This window comes from Sus scrofa, chromosome 13 (genome assembly GCF_000003025.6).
Source record: "Sus scrofa isolate TJ Tabasco breed Duroc chromosome 13, Sscrofa11.1, whole genome shotgun sequence".
Classification (NCBI taxonomy): Eukaryota; Metazoa; Chordata; class Mammalia; order Artiodactyla; family Suidae; genus Sus; species Sus scrofa.
Genome location: NC_010455.5, coordinates 122040652 through 122059957, shown reverse-complemented (window position 1 = coordinate 122059957; position 19306 = coordinate 122040652). Strand labels below are relative to the sequence as shown.

At 40.2% G+C, this 19306-nt stretch overlaps 1 long non-coding RNA gene across 1 annotated transcript in view; it reads left to right on the top strand.

The window, feature by feature from the left end:
- LOC106507270 overlaps nucleotides 476-19306 on the top strand; it is a 70313-nt gene continuing 51482 nt past the window's right edge. Inside the window, exon 1 of the long non-coding RNA XR_002337773.1 lies at nucleotides 476-603. This is a non-coding gene — a long non-coding RNA (uncharacterized LOC106507270). The remainder of the gene's footprint in view (nucleotides 604-19306) is intronic.

Below are 19306 nucleotides of genomic sequence, written 5' to 3'. Positions count from 1 at the left end.
ACTCTGGTAAAGCGCTGATTGTGGACAGGAATGATACAAGCGTTATTGCACTTACTTCGTCACACATCTTGGAGAACCTTTTACTCATTCATTCAACAAACATTTCTGGAACTCTCAGTGGGATGAAGTTCATTCAGCTAGTAGATGGAAGAACTGGTATTGGAACCCAATCTGTAAGACGTCATAGCTCTACAATCTTTCTGCCAAGTTTTGCATGGCCAAAAATTTACTATTTTTTGACATCTTCATTCATTCATTCAGCATGTCAAGCATTTATTGAAACCCCATGGAGTGGGTCCAAGAACACTGTATTATTATTTTTCTGTCTTTTGTCTTTTTAGGGCCACACCCACGGCATATGGAGGTTCCCATGATAGGGGTCAAATAGGACTTAGAGCTGCCAACCTACACCACAGCCACAGCAACGCCAGATCCAAGCCGCGTCTGCGATCTACACTACAGGTCACGGCAACACAGGATCCTTAACCCACTGAGTGAGGTTGGGGATCGAACCTGCATCCTCGTGGTTCCTACTAGGATTCCTTTCTGCTGCTCTACGATGGGAACTCCCAAGAATACTATAAAATTGAGTAGATCCCCAAGGTAAGCAGCAAACCTTGGTGACAGAAGTGCAAAGGTGCTCGAGGAGCAGCAGCATTTGGGGAAAGAGGCAGTGGCTGAGCTGGTAAGCCAGGCCTGCTGAAGCTTGGGACCTCGGGGATGTGGTGGAAGCGAGGTGAGGCGGGTTGGGTGTCCTTTGGTGGGCAAGAAGCTTTCCTGCAAGGTACCTCACTCTTTTCGTTGGAATTCCACCATCCTGCAAAGTTTCTGCACAATTTGTTCCCACCCGAGGGCTGTGTTGCACGTCAGGATTTGGGGTTGGAAGGGCTGAGATTTGTTGTTTTCCCTTTGGGGCAGCAGCTGGACCGGTGGTACTCAGGCACACTCCTCGTGGGTCCAAGGAGTCTCTCATTTCTTCCCTTTACCAGTTAATGATGGCGTTAAGTGAAAGACCATTTCCTAAGAATTTTGGAAATTTTAGCCTGCAGAAGGCAAGTCAGTAAAAGTTTTCAATTAAGTGAGTGTACATTGTAGAAGGTGTTGGACTGTGCTACAAATCCACAGGAAAAAAGAAACAAGAAGGGTGAGTAAACAGGACTAGTAATTTGCGAGCACGCACAAGCGGTGGAGTGGAACTGTGATGAGAGTATGAAAAGTAGGTCCAATTGTAGAAAATTTTAAATGACTTGTGACACTTCTGAAAGTGTGAGAGGTAAATCCAGGGTTTGTAATTCTGTAGACTGGTAGCCGGATAGATAAGGTTTTAGTGGGTGGGCCTTAGGGAAACTCTTTCTGGACTCTTTAATCTTTTTTTTTTCTTTTTTCTTTTTTGCTTTTTAGCGTAGCACCTGAGGCATATGGAAGCTCCCAGGCTAGGGGTCGATTCGGAGCTATAGCCGCTGGCCTACACCACAGTCATAGCAATGCTGGATCTGAGCCGAGTCTGAGACCTACAACCATAGCTCACCGTAACACAGATCCTTAACCCATTGAGCTGGGTCAGGGATGGAACCCACATCCTCATGGATGCTAGTTGGGTTTGTTAATAGCTGAGCCATGAAGGGAACTTCCTCGTTAAGCTTTTTCAGCTTTAAAAGTTATTCGATTCAACAACAACAACAAAACGAAAATGGGTAAAGGATTTGAATGGACAGTTCTCAAAAAACGATACACAAATGACCAACAAGCACATGAAATATACTTTACATGACTAATTATTAGGGAAGTGCAAATCAAGACTACAACAAAATTGTCACCTCACACACATTAGATGACAGCTATCAAAAACAAACAATTCCTTACCCTTATCTCTTTCTACCCTGACCCTAGAGTTATTACCATTATTATTATTATTATTTTTTGTCTTTTGTCTTTTTGTTGTTGTTGTTGTTGTTGTTGCTATTTCTTGGGCCGCTCCCGCGGCATGTGGAGGTTCCCAGGCTAGGGGTTGAATCGGAGCTGTAGCCACCGGCCTATGCCAGAGCCACAGCAACGCGGGATCCGAGCCGCGTCTGCAACCTACACCACAGCTCACGGCAACGCCGGATCGTTAACCCACTGAGCAAGGGCAGGGATCGAACCCGCAACCTCATGGTTCCTAGTCGGATTCGTTAATCACTGTGCCACGACGGGAACTCCGAGTTATTACCATTATTAATCATTTAAGGGGGGAATTTCTTGTGGTGCAGCAAGTTAAGGATCTGGCATTGCCACTACAGTGGCCCAGGTCACTGCTCTGCTGTGGGTTTGATCCCGGGGAACTTCCACATGCCACACACAGCTAAAAAAAAAAAAATTAACGGTTATTTTTTCTATTTCCCTGCCAAGTTTATGTATAGATAAGTTTAAGTTTAGGCATATATCTAAACACACACACACTCCATGTTCGTATATTCAAACTTACATTAGATCTACACATATCCATATACAGGATTGTGCTTAGAGACAGTGTACTATATGATTATATACTGGTACCCCAGAGCCAGAGTGCCTTGGTTCCATTCCAGTTCCTAGTAACTTACTAGCTGTTTAATCTTGGGCAGGTTACTAAATCTCTCTATGCCTGGACTGCCTCATGTTTGAAATATGATGATAATAGTACTTAGCTCATAAGGTTGTTGTGAGGCTTACATGAGATTATATTATGAAAAGGCCATATCATTCTGTTTGACACATTGTCACACAGTTTAAGTATTAGCTCTTATTATACTGATGCATTTTTGTCTGTAACTTAATTTTTATTTAATATATGGTGGAATGTGTACACACCTCGCTGTTTTCAATGATTCCATGACACTCTGAGGTATAATATACCATATTCATCCAAGTGTTTCTCAACTGGTAAACATTAATTTTTTTGTTGCAGATTTTGCTCTTAGAAATAATGCTGCAACTAGCCTTCTCCTATTGATTTCTTTATAAATTTGCTTTTATTTCTTAGATTTTGTTCTTAAAGGAGAGTAATGGGTTCAAATTGAATTCACTTCCCATGGGAGGGGATATGCTGTTGAACTCACTGGGAAGCCTGCTTGAGGCTTCATTGCTCCTGGTGTCATTATTTAATGACCATCCATGGAAAGTGTGCTATTTTGCCCTGACACTGGCAGTGTATCAGAGTGCCTGTTCCCCCACAGCTTCACAGTGTGTAGTCAACAGTTTCAACTTTCTGTCAATCTATAGGGAAACAAAGTATAGTTTTTTTTGGGAGGGGGTCTTTTTGTCTTTTTAGGGCTGCACCCATGGCATACAGAGGTTCCCACGCTAGGGGCCCAATTGGATCTGCAGCTGCTGGCCTATGCCACAGCCACATTGATGCCAGATCTGAGCTGTGTCTGCGAGCTACAGCATAGCTCACGGCAACGCCAGATCCTTAACCCACTGATCAGGGCCAGGGATTGAACCCTTGTCCTCATGGATGCTAGTCGGGTTTGCTAACTGCTGAGCTACTATGGGAACTCCACAAAGTATAGTTTTAATTTGCATTTCTCTTAGTTAGAGTGAGGTTGAATATGTTTTCTTTTTTTTTTTTTTTGTCTTTTTGTCTTTTTTTGTTGTTGTTGTTGTTGCTATTTCTTGGGCTGCTCCTGCGGCATATGGAGGTTCCCAGGCTAGGGGTCCAATCGGAGCTGTAGCCACCGGCCTATGCCAGAGCCACAGCAACGCGGGATCCGAGCCGCATCTGCAATCTACACCACAGCTCACGGCATCTCCGGATCATTAACCCACTGAGCAAGGGCAGGGACCGAACCCGCAACCTCATGGTTCCTAGTCGGATTCGTTAACCACTGCGCCATGATGGGAACTCCTGAATATGTTTTCTTATTTTAGAAGACCATTTGTATTTCTTTGGTGGACGGTCAGTTCTGGTTCTTTTTGTAAATGAACACATTACCGTTTAGGTTTCAAAATGAGTCTTGAATATTAATCAGTTTAGAATGTAAGCTCTATGAAAATCTGTTTTATTCACTACTGTATCCCAGGTGTTTAAAAGAGTACGTGACACATGGCACATGCTCAATAAATATTTACTGAGTGAGTGACTGGTTGTTGCTAGTCAGTAAATGAGTGTCTCATCAAATTTAAATAAATAGTAAAAGTAATTTCAGGCTCCCCCAAGCTGAGGCTTATTTTTTTTTATTGTGGTAAAATACAGGTAACATAAAATTTACCATCTTAATCATTTTAAGTGCACAGTTCAGTGGTGTTAAGTACATTCACGTTATTGTGCTACCATCACTACCATCCATCCACAGAACTCATTTCATTTTGCAAGATGAAAGCCTGTATCCACTAAACAATAATGTCCCATTCTCTTCTCAAGGACGGGGATTGAACCCATGTCCTCATGGATGCTAGTTGGGTTCGTTAACCACTGAGCCACGACGGGAACTCCACATTTAAAAAAAAAATCTTATAGTGTCCGGGGACTTCCCATTGTAGCTCAGTGGAAGCAAATCCAACTGGGAACCATGAGGTTGCAGATTTGATCCCTAGCCTTACTCAGTGGGTTAAGGATCTAGCATTGCCATGAGCTGTGGTGTAGGTCACAGATGTGGCTTGGATCCCCCGTTGCTGTGGCTGTGGTGTAGGCTGGCAGGTACAGCTCTGATTAGACCTCTGTCCTGGGAACCTCCATATGCTGTGGGTGCGGCCCTAAAAAGCAAAAATAAAATAAAATTTTATAATGTCCATCCTAATAGGTGTGAAGTGGTATCTCATTGTGGTTTTGGTTTGCATTTGTCTAATGATTAGTGATGTTGAACACATTTTGATGTGCTTATTATTATTATTTTTGGCTATGATATGCAATGGCTTGAGGTGGAATCTCAGTTTCCAGACCAAGGGTTGAACCCAGGCCACGGTGGTGAAAGCACCAAGCCCTAATCACTAGACCACCAAGGAACGCCCTCCTTTGCCTTTTTAAAAATCCATTTTGTTATTGTTTTTGTTGAGTTGTAGGAGTTCTTTATGTATTCTGGGTATCAATTTAGTATATCCTTTTTTAGATACATGGCTTACACATATTTTCTCCAATTCCATATGTTGCCTTTTTACTCTTTTGGTAGTTTATTTATTTATTTATTTTTGGTCTTTTTGCCTTTTCTAGAGCCACTCCCACGGCATATGGGAGGTTCCCAGTCTAGGGGTTGAAATGGAGCTGTAGCCACCGGCCTACGCCAGAGCCACAGCAACGCGGGATCCGAGCCTCGTCTGCGACCCACACCACAGCTCACGGCAACGCTGGATCCTTAACCCACTGAGCAAGGCCAGGGATTGAACCTGCAACCTCATGGTTCCTAGTCGGATTAGTTAACCACTGCGCCATGACGGGAACTCCTCTTTTGGTAGTGTCTTTTGATGTACAAATGTTTTAAATTTTGATGAAGTCCCACTATCTATTTTTTCTTTTGTGGCCTTACTTTTGGTGGAGATCCAAGAAATCATTGTCAAACCCAATGTCATGAGGCTTTCCCCCTGTGTTTTCGTCTTTTAAAGAGCTCTTTTTCCCTCTCTAGGTTCTACCTGTAAATATGTCAAAATAATAATAGTATGATATGTTCCCTTAGGACACCCTTGATACATGTACAAGAGCTGGCCTTTTTTAGGCATTGCCAAAAAGTCAGGGCTCTGGTTTTTATATGCATTGAACTGATGGATTGGAGCACTTTGAGGGTAAATCAGCTGGGCTTACTTGTGCCTAGTGATCAGAGCCAATTATTTACTGCCACAAGTGTTTATCTTTCTAGTTACTTTTAGGTCCGAAGTTATTCTGAAAATTGACAGTTCTTAATATGCTATGGGGTAGCTGAAGATTTTACTATTCATGTCCTAGCTTGATATAAAATAATGGAAGAATTAAAGTTCTGAGCTCTCCTCTGTTCCCTGTTTTTGTTTTTCTTCCCCCTGGAATCTTCACTATCACCTCCAGAGGTGATAATCTAGTCTCCAGAGATATGACAATCATCTTTGTTTTCCAGGCTAAGAATTGAGGAAAGATATCCTTTAAACTTTCTCCATAGCTCAGTTGAAATAGGTTGGTATTATTCAAAAGAAACTTCACTTAAAAACTAAGGGAGGAGGTTCAGTCCTTTGCCTCTCTCAGTGGGTTAATGATCCAGCGTTGCTGTGAGCTGTGGTGTAGGTCACAGACGAGGCTCAGATCCCGCGTCGCTATGGCTCTGGTGTAGGCCTGTGGCTACAGCTATGATTGGACCCCTAGCCTGGGAACCTTCATATGCTGTGGGTGTGGCCCTAAAAAGACAAAAAACAAAAACGAAAACCCAAAACACCTCCCCCCCCCAAAAAAAAAAACATAACAAACTACTCAAGGGAGGAGAGGATGGGTGTAAAAAAGAAAAGAAACCATTGACAGAGGCAAAACACTGCTTTGGCTAGGTCTTGAGAAAATGCGGGAAGATGGCTTATGGAGTTAGGCAACACCACCCCCTAGAGGTCATTTTGTGCACCAAACTACTCACCAATTGTCAGCCTGTTCTGGTTGGATGGAAGAGCCAATAGGGTTTCTGAGTCGGCATTGTCAAGAAGAAAAAAAATATGGCCAGTGAGACTAGCCTGAACATTAGGATTTTGAATCCAAATGATCAAGGATTATAGGAACAGTGTATCAACCTAGAATTGTCTTCTCAGAAATTATCTTTCAAGAACAGGAAATAAATACATTTTCAGATAAGCAAAAACTGAGACCAATCATCAAAAGACCTCAACTAAAGGAATTTCTAAAGTTACACTGTCTAGTGCAGTAGCCATTAGCCATATATAGCTATTAAAATTACATGAAATTAAAATTTCAGTAATGTAATCACCTTTGCCCCATTTCAAGTGCTCAGTAGTCATATGTGGTTAGTGGCTAGTATATTGGACAGTGAAAATATAGAAAATTTCCACCATTTTGACCACATATTGAATGGCACTGTTCGAAGATATTTCTCAAGCAGAAGGAGAAAATTCCAGAACAAAGGTCTTAGCTGCAGTAAGAAGACCTAGTAAAGAAAATTGTAAATATGTGAGTAATCTAAACAAATAATGATATAAAATAATATTAATGTCTTAATTGGGGGTGTTAAAGAAAGAAGGTACTAGATTACTTATAAATCAGGAAGGAGGTGATTAGAGTTAAGATGTTCTAAGATCTTTTTTTATTATTCGCATATATACTGGACCAAGAAATAAAATTCAGCAATATACTGTTTATAAGTGACACACTTCAGACGTAGGGACTCAGAAAAGCTGAAAGTGAAAAGATGGAAATGTTGTCTAAAACAAATTTGTTGGTAAGCTGTACTAAAAATTGAAATGATCAAATTATAATGAGAGAACTTTTTTTTGTCTTTTTGGGGCTGCACCTGTGGCATATGGAGCTTCCCAGGCTAGGGGTTGGTTGAATCAGAGCTGCAGGTGCCAGCCTGCACCACAGCCACAGTAACACCAGATCCGAGCTGCATCTGCAATCTACACCACAGCTCATGGCAACACCAGATCCTTAACCCACTGAGGGAGGCTAGGGATCAAACCCACAACCTCATGGTTCCTAGTTGGATTCGTTTCTGCTGCGCCATGATGGGAATTCCATGGAAGAAAAGATTTATTTAACAGAAATAACCACAATGCTATTATCCTACTGAAAATTGACAAAGTTTTTTGGATATCATTAACCGTCCACTCAGTGTTCAAATTTTCCCAATTATAAGTGTTTCTTATTTCAACAGCTTATTGTTTTATTCTGGATCAAAATAAATGTCATACATTGTGATTGGTTGAAATACCTAAGTTTCTCTCTTAAAAAATAATTATTTTGAGATAATTTTAGATTTTTGGAAAAGTTGCAAAAGAGTATAGAGAATTTCCAAATATTCTTTCACTCATGTTAACAATTTACATAACCATAGTACAATAATACATGAAATTTTAAAAATTAATGCTGGTACAATATTATTAAGTTACAGACTTATTAAAATTTCAGCCGTTTCCCCTTTCAGTATCACTTTTCTGTTCCAGGATTAGATTAAGATCCCCCATTACATTTAGTTGTCACTTCTCCAATCTGTGGTGATTCCTCTGTCTTTGCTTTTCATGATTTTGACACTTTTGATAAGTACTGGTCAGTTATCTTTGTAGTATGTCACTTGGTTTTATTTAGCAACTTTATTGAGATATAATTTTCATACCATACGGTTCACTCATTTAAGGTGTGCAATTCAATATATTTAGTATATTTAGAGAGCTATACCACTATCACCATCGTCTAATTTTAATACATTTTTGTCATCCTGTAAAGAAAGCTTGTATCTATTAGTAGTCACGTCCCATTCCTCTAACTCTCCACTATGTCCTCCCCCATCACCTGGAGGCAGTTATTAATCTACTTTCTACCTCTATGAAAGTGCTTATTCTGGACATTTCATACAAATGTTATGACACAAGGTGGCCTTTGTGTCTTTCACTTACAGAAAGTTCTCAGGGTTCATCTATGTTGTGACGTGTATCAGTACTTCATTCTTTTTTATGGCCAAACAATAGTCCAACATAAGGATATACCATATTTTGTTTATCCATCATCAGTGGATGGACATTTAGTTTTTTTTCCATTTCTTGGCTATTAAGAATAATTCTGCAATGAACATTTCTGTAAAAGTGTTGTGGGGACAAGTGTTTTCAGTTATCTTGGGTATATACTTTGGAGTAGAATCGTTGGGTCATAAGGTGACTTTATGTTTATCATTTTGAGGAACTGCAAACTCTTTTCCAAAAAGGCTACACCATTTTACTTTCCCATTAGCAACATATGAGGTTCCAATTTCTCCATGTCCTCATCCAACACTCGTTATTATCTTTTTTTTTTTTCCCTTTTCAATCGCACCTGTGGCATATGGAAACTCCCAGGCCAGGGATTGAATCCAAGCTGCAGCTGTGACCTACACCACAGCTGCAGCAATGCCATATCCTTAACCCACTGCACCACAATGGAAACTCTCGGTGTTTTTGATCAGAGCATCTTCATGAGTGTAGTGTCTCAGGTTTTGATTTGCATTCTCCTAATGACTAATATGTTGAACGTCTTTTCACGTGCTTATTGGCCACTTGTATATTTTCTTTGGTGAGACATCTATTCAAATTCTTTGCTCCTTTTAAAATTGTTATCTATTTATTGTTCAGTTGTAAGAGTTCTTTATGTTTTCTGGAGGCAAATCCCTTAGATATATGACCTTCAAATATTTATTTTCTCCCAGTCTTTGGGCTTCCCCCAACACCCCCCCCCCCACTTTCTTGATGGTTCCTTAAAAGAGAAGTTTTTTTTTTTTTTTTTTTTTTTTGCTTTTTAGGGCCACACCCATGGCATATGGAAGTTCCCAGGCTAGGGGTCCAGGCAGAACTACAGCTGCCAGCCTACGCCATGGCCACAGCCACACCAAATCTGAGCCACATCTGCGACCTCACAGCTCACGGCAATGCCGGATCCTTAACCCTCTGAGCGAGGCCAGGGATTGAACCCACAACCTCATGGTTCCTAGGTGGATTTGTTTCTGCTGTGCCACGACAGGAACTCCAAAACAGAAGTTTTTTATTTTGATGATGTCCAATTTATCTATCTTATCTTTTATCAGTTGTGCTTTTGGTGTTATACGTAAGAAATCATTGCTCAACCCAAGGTCATGAAGATTTAATACTGTGTTTTCTTCTAGGTTTTAGCTTTTTTTTTTTTTTTTTTTTTTTGGTTTTAGCTCTTAAACTTAGGTCTATGATCTACTTTCAGTTTAAATTGTCTAGGCCCATTTGTAAAAATTAATTGATCATAAATGTTAGAATTTATTATGAATTCTCAATTCTTTTTTTTTTTTTTTTGTCTTTTGTCTTTTGTTGTTGTTGTTGCTATTTCTTGGGCCGCTCCCGTGGCATATGGAGGTTCCCAGGCTAGGGGTTGAATCGGAGCTGTAGCCACCGGCCTACGCCAGAGCCACAGCAACGCGGGATCCGAGCTGTGTCTGCAATTTACATCACAGCTCACGGCAACGCCGGATCGTTAACCCACTGAGCAAGGGCAGGGACCGAACCCGCAACCTCATGGTTCCTAGTCGGATTCGTTAACCACTGCGCCACGACGGGAACTCCTCAATTCTATTTTATTGATCCATATGTCTATCCTTATGTTAGTACCACACTATCTTGATTATGGTAGTCTATAGTAAGTTTTGAAATCAGAAAATGTGGGTCTGCCAACTGTGATCTCTCCGTGATTATTTCAGCTATACTGAGTCTCTTGCATTTCTTTTTTTTTTTTAAAACTCAATGAATTTTATTACATTTGTAGTTTGCAGCAGTCATCACAACCCAATTTCATAGCATTTCCATCCCAAACCACCAGCCCATCCTCCCCACCCCCAACCTGTCTCCTTTGGAAACCATAAGTTTTTCAGTCTATGAGTCAGTATCTGTTCTGCAAAGAAGTTCATCATATCCTCTTTTTTAGATTCTACATATAAGTGATAGCATATATTGTGATGTCTCATTGTCTGACTAACTTCACTTAGCATGATAATTTCTAGATCTATCCATGTTGCTGCAAATACCATTATTTCTTTCCTTTTTATGGCTGAGTAATATTCCATTGTGTATGTGTACCACATCTTCTTTATCCACTCCTCTGTCGATGGACATTTAGGTTGCTTCCGTGTCTTGGCTATTGTATATAGTGCTGCAATGAACATTGGAGTACATGTATCTTTTTGAGTCATGGTTTTCTCTGTATAGATGCCCAGGAGTGGGATTGCTGTGTCAGGTGGAGATTCTATTTTTAGTTTTTTGAGGAATCTCCACACTGCTTTCTATAGTAGTTGCACCAGTTTATATTTCTACCAACAGTGTAATAGGGTCCCCTTTTCTCCACACCTTCTGCAGCATTTATTGTTTGTAGACTTTGTTTTTTGTTTTGTTTCTTTTTTTAATTTTAGGGTTACACCTATGGCATATGGAGGTTCCCAGGCTAGGAGTCAAATCAGAGCTGTAGCTGCCAGCCTACACCACAGCCACAGAAATGCCAGATCTGAGCCACATATGTGACCTACACCACAACTCATGGCAACGCTGGATCCTTAACCCACTGAACGAAGCCAGGAATTGAACCTGCCTCCTCACAGATGCTAGTCAGATTTCTTTCCACTGAGCTATGATGGGAACTCCAGTTTGCAGACTTTTTGATGATGGCCATTCTGGCTGGTGTGAGGAAGACCTCATAGTAGTTTTCGTTTGTATTTCTCTAATAATTAGTGGTGTTGAATATCTTTCTGTGTATTTTTTCTCGCCATACATATGTCTTTGGAGAATTATCTCTTTAGATCTTCTGCCCATTTTTTGATGGATTTTTTTTTTTTTTTTTGGTTTTGAGTTTCAGGAGGTGTTTATAAATTTTGTAGATTAATCCCTTGTCAGTCACTTCATTCACAAATATTTTTTCCCATTTTGTGGGTAGTCTTTTCATTCAGTTTAGGGTTTCCTTTGCTGTGCAAAAACTTTTAAGTTTAATTAGGTCTCATTTGTTTATTTTTGTTTTTATTATCATTAATCTAGGAGGTGGATGTGAGAAGATATTGCTGTGGTTTATGTCAGAGAGTATTTGGCCTATGTTTTCCTCTAAGAGTTTAATAGTATCTGGTATTATATTTAAGTCTTTAATCCATTTTGAGTTTATTTTTGTGTATGGTGTTAGGAAGTATATTCTAATTTCATTCTTTTACATGTAGCTGTCCAGTTTTCCCAGCACCACTTATTGTACAAGCCGTCCTTTCTCCATTGTATATTCTTGCCTCCTTTGTCATAGATTAGTTGACTGAGTTTAATTCTGGGCTTTCTCTCCTGTTCCACTGATCTATATTTCTGTTTTTGTGCCAGTACCATATGGTTTTGATGACTATAGCTTTGTAGTATAGTCTGAAGTCAGGGAGCCTGATTCCTCCAACTCCATTTTTCTTTCTCAGGATGTCTTTGGCTATTCTGGGTCTTTTGTGCTTCCAAACAAACTTTAAGATATTTTGTTCTAGTTCTATGAAAAATGTCCTTGGTAATTTGATAGGGATTGCATTGAATCTGTAGATTGCCTTGGGTAGTATAATCATTTTGACAATATTGATTCTTCCAATCCAAGAGCATGGTATGTCTTTCCACCTATTTGTGTCATCTTGAATTTCTTCCATCAGCATCTTATAGTTTTCAAAGTATAGGTCTCTTCTCTCTTTAGGGAGTTTTATTCCTAGGGATTTTATTCTTTTTGGTAAATGGGATTGTTTACCTAATTTCTCTTTGTGCTCTTTCATTGTTAGCATATAGAAATGCAGTTGATTATGTGTATTAATTTTGTATCCTGCAACTTTACCAAATTCATTGATGAGCTCTAACAGTTTTCTGGTAGTGTCTTTAGGATTTTCTAGGTATAGTATCATGTCATCTGCAAACAGTGATAGTATTACTTCTTTCTTTCCAATTTGGATTCCTTTTATTTCTCTTTTTTTCTCTCTCTCTCTCGCTTCCTTCCTTCCTTCCCTCTCTCTCTCTCTTTTGGCTTTTTAGGGCCACAACTGCAGCTTGTAGAGGTTCCCAAGATAGGGGTCGAATCAGAGTTGTAGCTGCTGGCCTATGCCACAGCCACAGCCACACAAGATCCAAGCCACATCTGTAACCTATATTGCAGCTCATGGTAACGCTGGATACTTAACCCACTGAGCAAGGCCAGGGATATAAACTGCACCCTTGTAGATACTAGTCAAATTTGTTTCCACTGGGCCTTGATGGGAACTCTGCTTGGATTCCTCTTATTTATTTTTCTTCTCTGATTGCTGTGGCTAGGACTTCAAAATTATGTTGAATAATAGTGGTGAGAGCAGACATCCTTGTCTTGTTCTTGATCTTTTATTTATTTATTTATTTATTTTGTCTTTTTGCCTTTTCTAGGGCTGCTTCCATGGTGTATGGAGGTTCCCAGCCTAGGGGTCTAAGCAGAGCTGTAGCTGCCGGCCTATACCACAGCCACAGCAATGCCAGGTCTGCGACCTACAGCACAGCTCACAGCAACACCGGATCCTTAACCCACGGAGCAAGGCCAGGGATCAAACCTGCAACCTCATGGTTCCTAGTCAGATTTGTTAACCACTGTGCCACAACAGGAACTCCTTGTTCCTGATCTTAGTGGGGATTCTTTCAGCTTTTCACCATTGAGAATAATGTTAGCTCTGGGTTTGTCATATATGGCCATTATTATGTTGAGGTAGGTTCCCTCTATGCCCACTTTCTGGAGGGTTTTTTTTTGTCAGAAATGGGTGTTGGATTTTGTCAAAGGCTTTTTCTGTATCTGTTAAGAGGATCATATGGTTTTTATTCTTCAGTTTGTTGATGTGGTGTATCACACTGATTGATTTGTGGATATTAAAAAATCCTTGCATCCCTGGGATAAATCCCACTTGATCATGGTGTACAATCCTTTTAATGTATTTTTGGATTTGGTTTGCTTGTATTTTGTTGAGGATTTTTTTTTAATTTGCTTTTTAGGGCCAAAACCTGAGGCATATGGAGGTTCCCAGGCTAGGGGTCTAACTGGAGCTGTAGCTGCCAGCCTACGCCACAGCCACAGCAATGCCAGATCTGAGCTGTGTCTGCAACCTACACCACAGTTCATGGCACTGTCGGATTCTTAACCCACTGAGCGAGGCCAGAGATCAAACCCACAACCTCATGGTTCCTAATTGGATTCGTTTCCACTGCTCCATGACAGGAACTCCTGGTTGAGGATTTTTGCATTTATGTTCATCAGTGAAATTGGCCTGCAATTTTCTTTTTTTTTGAGGTATCTTTGTCTGGTTTTGGTACCACGGTGATGGTGGCCTCATAGAATGAATTTGGGAGTGTTCCTTCCTCTGAAATTTTTTGGATTAGTTTCAGAAGGATAGGTGTTAGCTCTTCTCTAAATGTTTGATAGACCTCCCCTGTGAAGCCACCTGGTCCTGGACTTTAGTTTGTTGGAAGTTTTAAAATCACAGTTTCAATTTCAGTACTTGTGATTGGTTCATTCATCTTTTCTATATTTCCTTGGTTTAGTCTTGGAAGATGGTGCTTTTCCAAGCATCTGTCCATTTCTTTAAGGTTGTCCATTTTATTGGCATATAGTTGCTTGTCTCTTATGATCCTTTGTATTTCTACAATGTCTGTTGTAACTTTTTTTTCATTTCTAATTTTATTGATTTTATTCCTCTCTTTTTTTCTTGATGAGTTTGGTCAAGGGTTTATCAATTTTGCTGATCTTTTCAAAGAACCAGCTTTTAGTTTCATTGATCTTTTCTGTTGTTTTCTTTGTTTCTATTTCATTTATTTCTGCTCTGATATTTATGATTTCTTTCCTTCTGCTAACTTTAGGTCTTGTCTGTTCTCTCTCTAATTGCTTTAGGTGCAAAGTTAGATCTTAGTGGGATCTTAGTGTTTATTTGAGCTTTTTCTTGTTTCCTAAGGTAGGTCTGTATTGCTATAAACTTCTCTCTTAGAACCGCTTTTCCTCTTTCCATAGGTTTTGGATTGTTGTGTCTTTGTTGTCAGTTGCTTCTAGGTTTTTTTTTTGGTCTTTTTAGGGCTGCACCTGCAGCATATGGAGGTTCCCAGGCTAGGTGTCGAATTGGAGCTACAGTTGCCAGCCTATGTCACAGCCACAGCAACATCAGATCTGAGCCAGGTCTGCGACCTACACCACAGCTCATGCAATGCCAGATCCTTAACCCACTGAGTGAGGCCAGGGATCGAACTCACAACCTCATGTTTCCTAGTTGGATTTGTTTCTGCTGCGGCACATGGGAACTCTGCTTCTAGGTATTTTTTAATTTCCTCCTTGATTTCTTCAGTGATACATTGGTTGTTTTGTAGCATGTCGTTTATTCTCCACATTTGTGTTTTTTGCAGTTTTTTTCTTTTTGTTGATTTCCATTCATATAAAGTTGTGGTTGGAAAAGATGCTTAATATGATTTCCATTTTTTAAAAAATTTACTGAGGCTTGATTTGTGACCCAGAATGTGATCAGTCCTAGAGAATGCTCCTTGTGCACTTCAGAAGAATGTGTATTCTGCCGCTTTTGGATGAAATGTCGTATAAATGTCTTTTAAGCCCATCTGGTCTAATGTGACATATAAGGCCTGTGTTTCCTTGTTGATTTTCTGTCTGGATGATCTGTCCATTGCTGTAAGTGGGGCCTTAAAGTCCCCTGCTATTATTGTGTTATTGTCATTTTCTCCTTTTATGGTTGTTAGCAGTTGCCTTATGCCGAGACCAGCTCAGCAGGTGAGGGCTGAAGAACAGGTGCTGTGAAACTTAAGAAAAAGTTAACATAAAACAAGACACAGAGACATCTGTCTTAATTAAAGGTGGGAATCAGGGGACTCAAGGTGTCAGGGACCAAGAGCACCACCTCAAGAAACCACACAGCTTTCATTGTGCTCTTCAGGATTACATCAAGTGAGGAGGGGGTTGTAGGTGCAGAATATAGTTCTTTTATTATTTTAAAAGTCACATAGCTGGTTAAGCTTTTATTCTGACCTTTAGGTATTTAACAATCATAAGCATTGAGGAAGCTTGGCATCAGCTATCTATGCATAGCATTTAGAGAATCATGATTGTGCTTCACAGATGGCATGCCTATCTGCAGCAACGGGGGTGCCTAGGTCTTCACCTTGTGCATAGGTTTGTACCTCGTTCTCCTTGCTGATGCATATTCTGCTAACAACCGCTCATAAACCCCCTGGGGCCATGAGGTTCCCCTTTCTCTTGTTTTAACAGGGCATATCATGCTGTGCAAATGGTGTGCAAATCTACACAGGTCCGGCATGCCTAGATGAACGCATTATGTCCTCATTCAGCTGACCACAAGAATAACCTATGCCTTTTGGTCTTTGTTTTTAAACTTAAGTTATTTACCAGCACTGCTACTGTTTTTCAAGCAGGAATATGGGGTAAAGTAAAGCAGGACAAGATGGAGTTTTCAGTATAAAAATAGAAACAAAGAAGCTGAGAAAATATTGTAGAAACATGTCTCCCAACGGCCTTATATATTGAGGTGATCCTATGTTGTGTGCATATACATCTCTATTGTTAAATCTTCTTCTTGGATTGATCCTTTGATCATTATGTAATGTCCTTCTTAGTCTCTTATAATAGTCTTTATTTTAAGGTCTATTTTGTCTGTTATGAGCATGGCTACTCCAGGTTTCTTTTGATTCCCGTTTGCATGGGATATTTTCTTCCATTCTCTCACTTTCAATTTGTATGTGTCCCTAGAAGTGAAGTGAGTCTCTTGAAGACAGCATATGTATGGGTCTTATATTTGCATCCATTCAGCCAGTCTCTGTCTTTTGGTTGGGGAATTTAGTCCATTTATATTTAAGGTAATTATTGATATGTATGTTCTTATTGCCATTTTATTAACTGTTATAGATGTGTTTTTGTTGCTCTTTTTTCTTCCCTTCTTCTCTTGTTCTCTCCTCTTGTGGTTTGATGACTATCTTTAGTGTTATATTTGGATTGCTTTTTCTTTTTTCTGTGTGTATCTATCATAGGTATTTGGTTCGCAGTTACCCTGAAGTTTTGATATAGGAGTCTCTCTCTCTCTCTCTACACACACACACACACACACACACACACACACACACACACACACACACGAGATTGTTTTAAGTTGTTGATTTCTTAATTGCAAGTGCATCTCCAGGGTCCTGCATTTGTACCCTCCTCTTCTCACGATTTCTGATTTTGGTAGCATGTTTGTGCATGGATGATTACCTACCTTTACTATATGTATGCCATTTGTGGTGTTTTTCCAGTTGTGGCCTTTTTTTTTCTGCCTAGAGAAGTTCCTTTAGTATTTGTTATAAAGCTTGTTTAGTGTTGCTGAATTCTCTTAGCTTTTGCTTGTCTGTAAAGCTTTTGATTTCTCCTTCAAAATCTGAATGAGAGCTTTGCTGGGTAGAGTAATCTTGGCTGGAGTTTTTTCCCTTTCATCAGTTTAAGAATATTGTGCCATTCCCTTCTGGCCTGCAGAGTTTCTGCTGAAAAATCTGCTGATAACCTTATCAGAGTTCCCTTGTATGTTGTTTCTTTCCCTAGCTGCTTTCAGTATTTTCTCTTTGTCTTAATTTTGGTCAGTTTGATTAATATGTGTCTCGGGATGTTCCTTCTTGGGTTATTTTCTGTGGTACTCATTGTGCTTCCTGGATTTGAATGAGTGATTCCTTTCTCATGTTAGAGAAGTTTTTGGCTATTATCTCTTCAAATATCTTTTCTGTCCCTTTCTCTCTCTCTTCTCCTTTTGGCACCCCTATAAAGTGGGTGTTGGTGTGTTTAACATTGTCTCAGTGTTCTCTTAGACTGTTTTCATTTCTTTTCAGTCTTTTTTCTCTTTTTTGTTCCACATCCATGATTTCCACTAGTCTGTCCTCCACCTCGCTTATTCATTCTTCTGCCTCCTGTTTTCTGCTGTTGGTTGCTTGTAATGAATTTTTTATTTCAGTATTGTATTTGCATCTCCTTAAATATTCTATTTCTTTGCTTGATGTTTCTTGAAATTTATCAATCTTTGCCTCCAGTGTATTTCCAACAACTTGAATCATCTTCACTATCATCAGTCTAAAACTTTTTTCATGGAGGTTGATAATCTCCAGATCACTTAGTTTTTCTGTTTTTGTTTTTGTTTTTTTCTTGCTCCCTTATCTGAGTCATAATTCTCTGCCTTTTCATTTTGTATAGACTTTTGGTTTGGTCTCCTTTTTGCAAATAATAGAGTTGTAGCCTCTCTTGCTTCTGATGTCTGCCCCCCTTGTGGCTTAAGTTGGAACAGGGGCTTGCTGTGGACTTCCTGATGGGAGGGACTGGTGCCTGCCCACTGTTAGGTGGAGCTGATTCTTATCCCTCTGATGGGTGGGGCTTTGCCTCTGGTCAAGATTAGAGGTGGCTGTGTACCTGGGGGGTTTTAGGCAGCCTATTTGTAGATGGGTGGCACTGTGATCCCACCTGGATTATAGTTTGGCCTGGGGCTTCTCAGCACTGCTGTGTGGGGCCAGATTTTTCCAAAATGGTCACCTCTAAAGGAGCACACACCAGTGATTATTCCCCAGACCTTTGCCTCCAGTGTCCTTCTCCCACAATGAGCCAAAGTCATCCCCTTTTTTTTCAGGAGATCCTCCAAGAACCACAGTCAGTTCTGACCCAGATTCCCTTGGAGTCTCTGCTTTTCCCTGGGGCCCAGTGCACATGAAAACCTGTGTGCACCTTTCAGGAATGTGGTCTCTGTTTCCCCCAGTCCTGTGGAGCTCCTGCATACAAGCCCCACTGGCCCTCAATGACAAATGCTTCAGGGGCTCCTTCTCCCAATGACAGATCCCCAGGCTTGGGACCTGATGTGGGGCTCAGAACTCTCACTCCCATAGGTGAGTCTCTGATACAGTTACTTTCCAGTCTGTGGGCTGCCCACATGATGGGTATGGGGTTGCTTATATTGTGTAATCACACCTCCTACCATCTTTTTTTTTTTTCTGTGAAAGTTTTTTTTTTTTTTTGCTCTTTAAATTTTTTTTTTTTTATTTTCCCACTGTACAGCAAGGGGGTGAGGTTATCCTTACATGTATACATTACAATTACATTTTTCCCCCACCCTTTCTTCTGTTGCAACATGAGTATCTAGACATAGTTCTCAATGCTATTCAGCAGGATCTCCTTGTAAATCTATTCTAAGTTGTGTTTGATAAGCCCAAGTTCCCGATCCCTCCCACTCCCTCCCCCTCCCATCAGGCAGCCACAAGTCTCTTCTCAAAGTCCATGATTTTCTCTTCTGAGGAGATGTTCATTTGTGCTGGGTATTAGATTCCAGTTATAAGTGATATCATATGGTATTTGTCTTTGTCTTTCTGGCTCATTTCACTCAGTATGAGATTCTCTAGTTCCATCCATGTTGCTGCAAATGGCATTATGTCATTCTTTTTTTATGGCTGAGTAGTATTCCATTGTGTATATATACCACCTCTTCCGAATCCAATCATCTGTCGATGGACATTTGGGTTATTTCCATGTCCTGGCTATTGTGAATAGTGCTGCAATGAACATGCGGGTGCACGTGTCTCTTTTAAGTAGAGTTTTGTCCGGATAGATGCCCAAGAGTGGGATTGCGGGGTCATATGGAAGTTCTATGTATAGATTTCTAAGGTATCTCCAAAC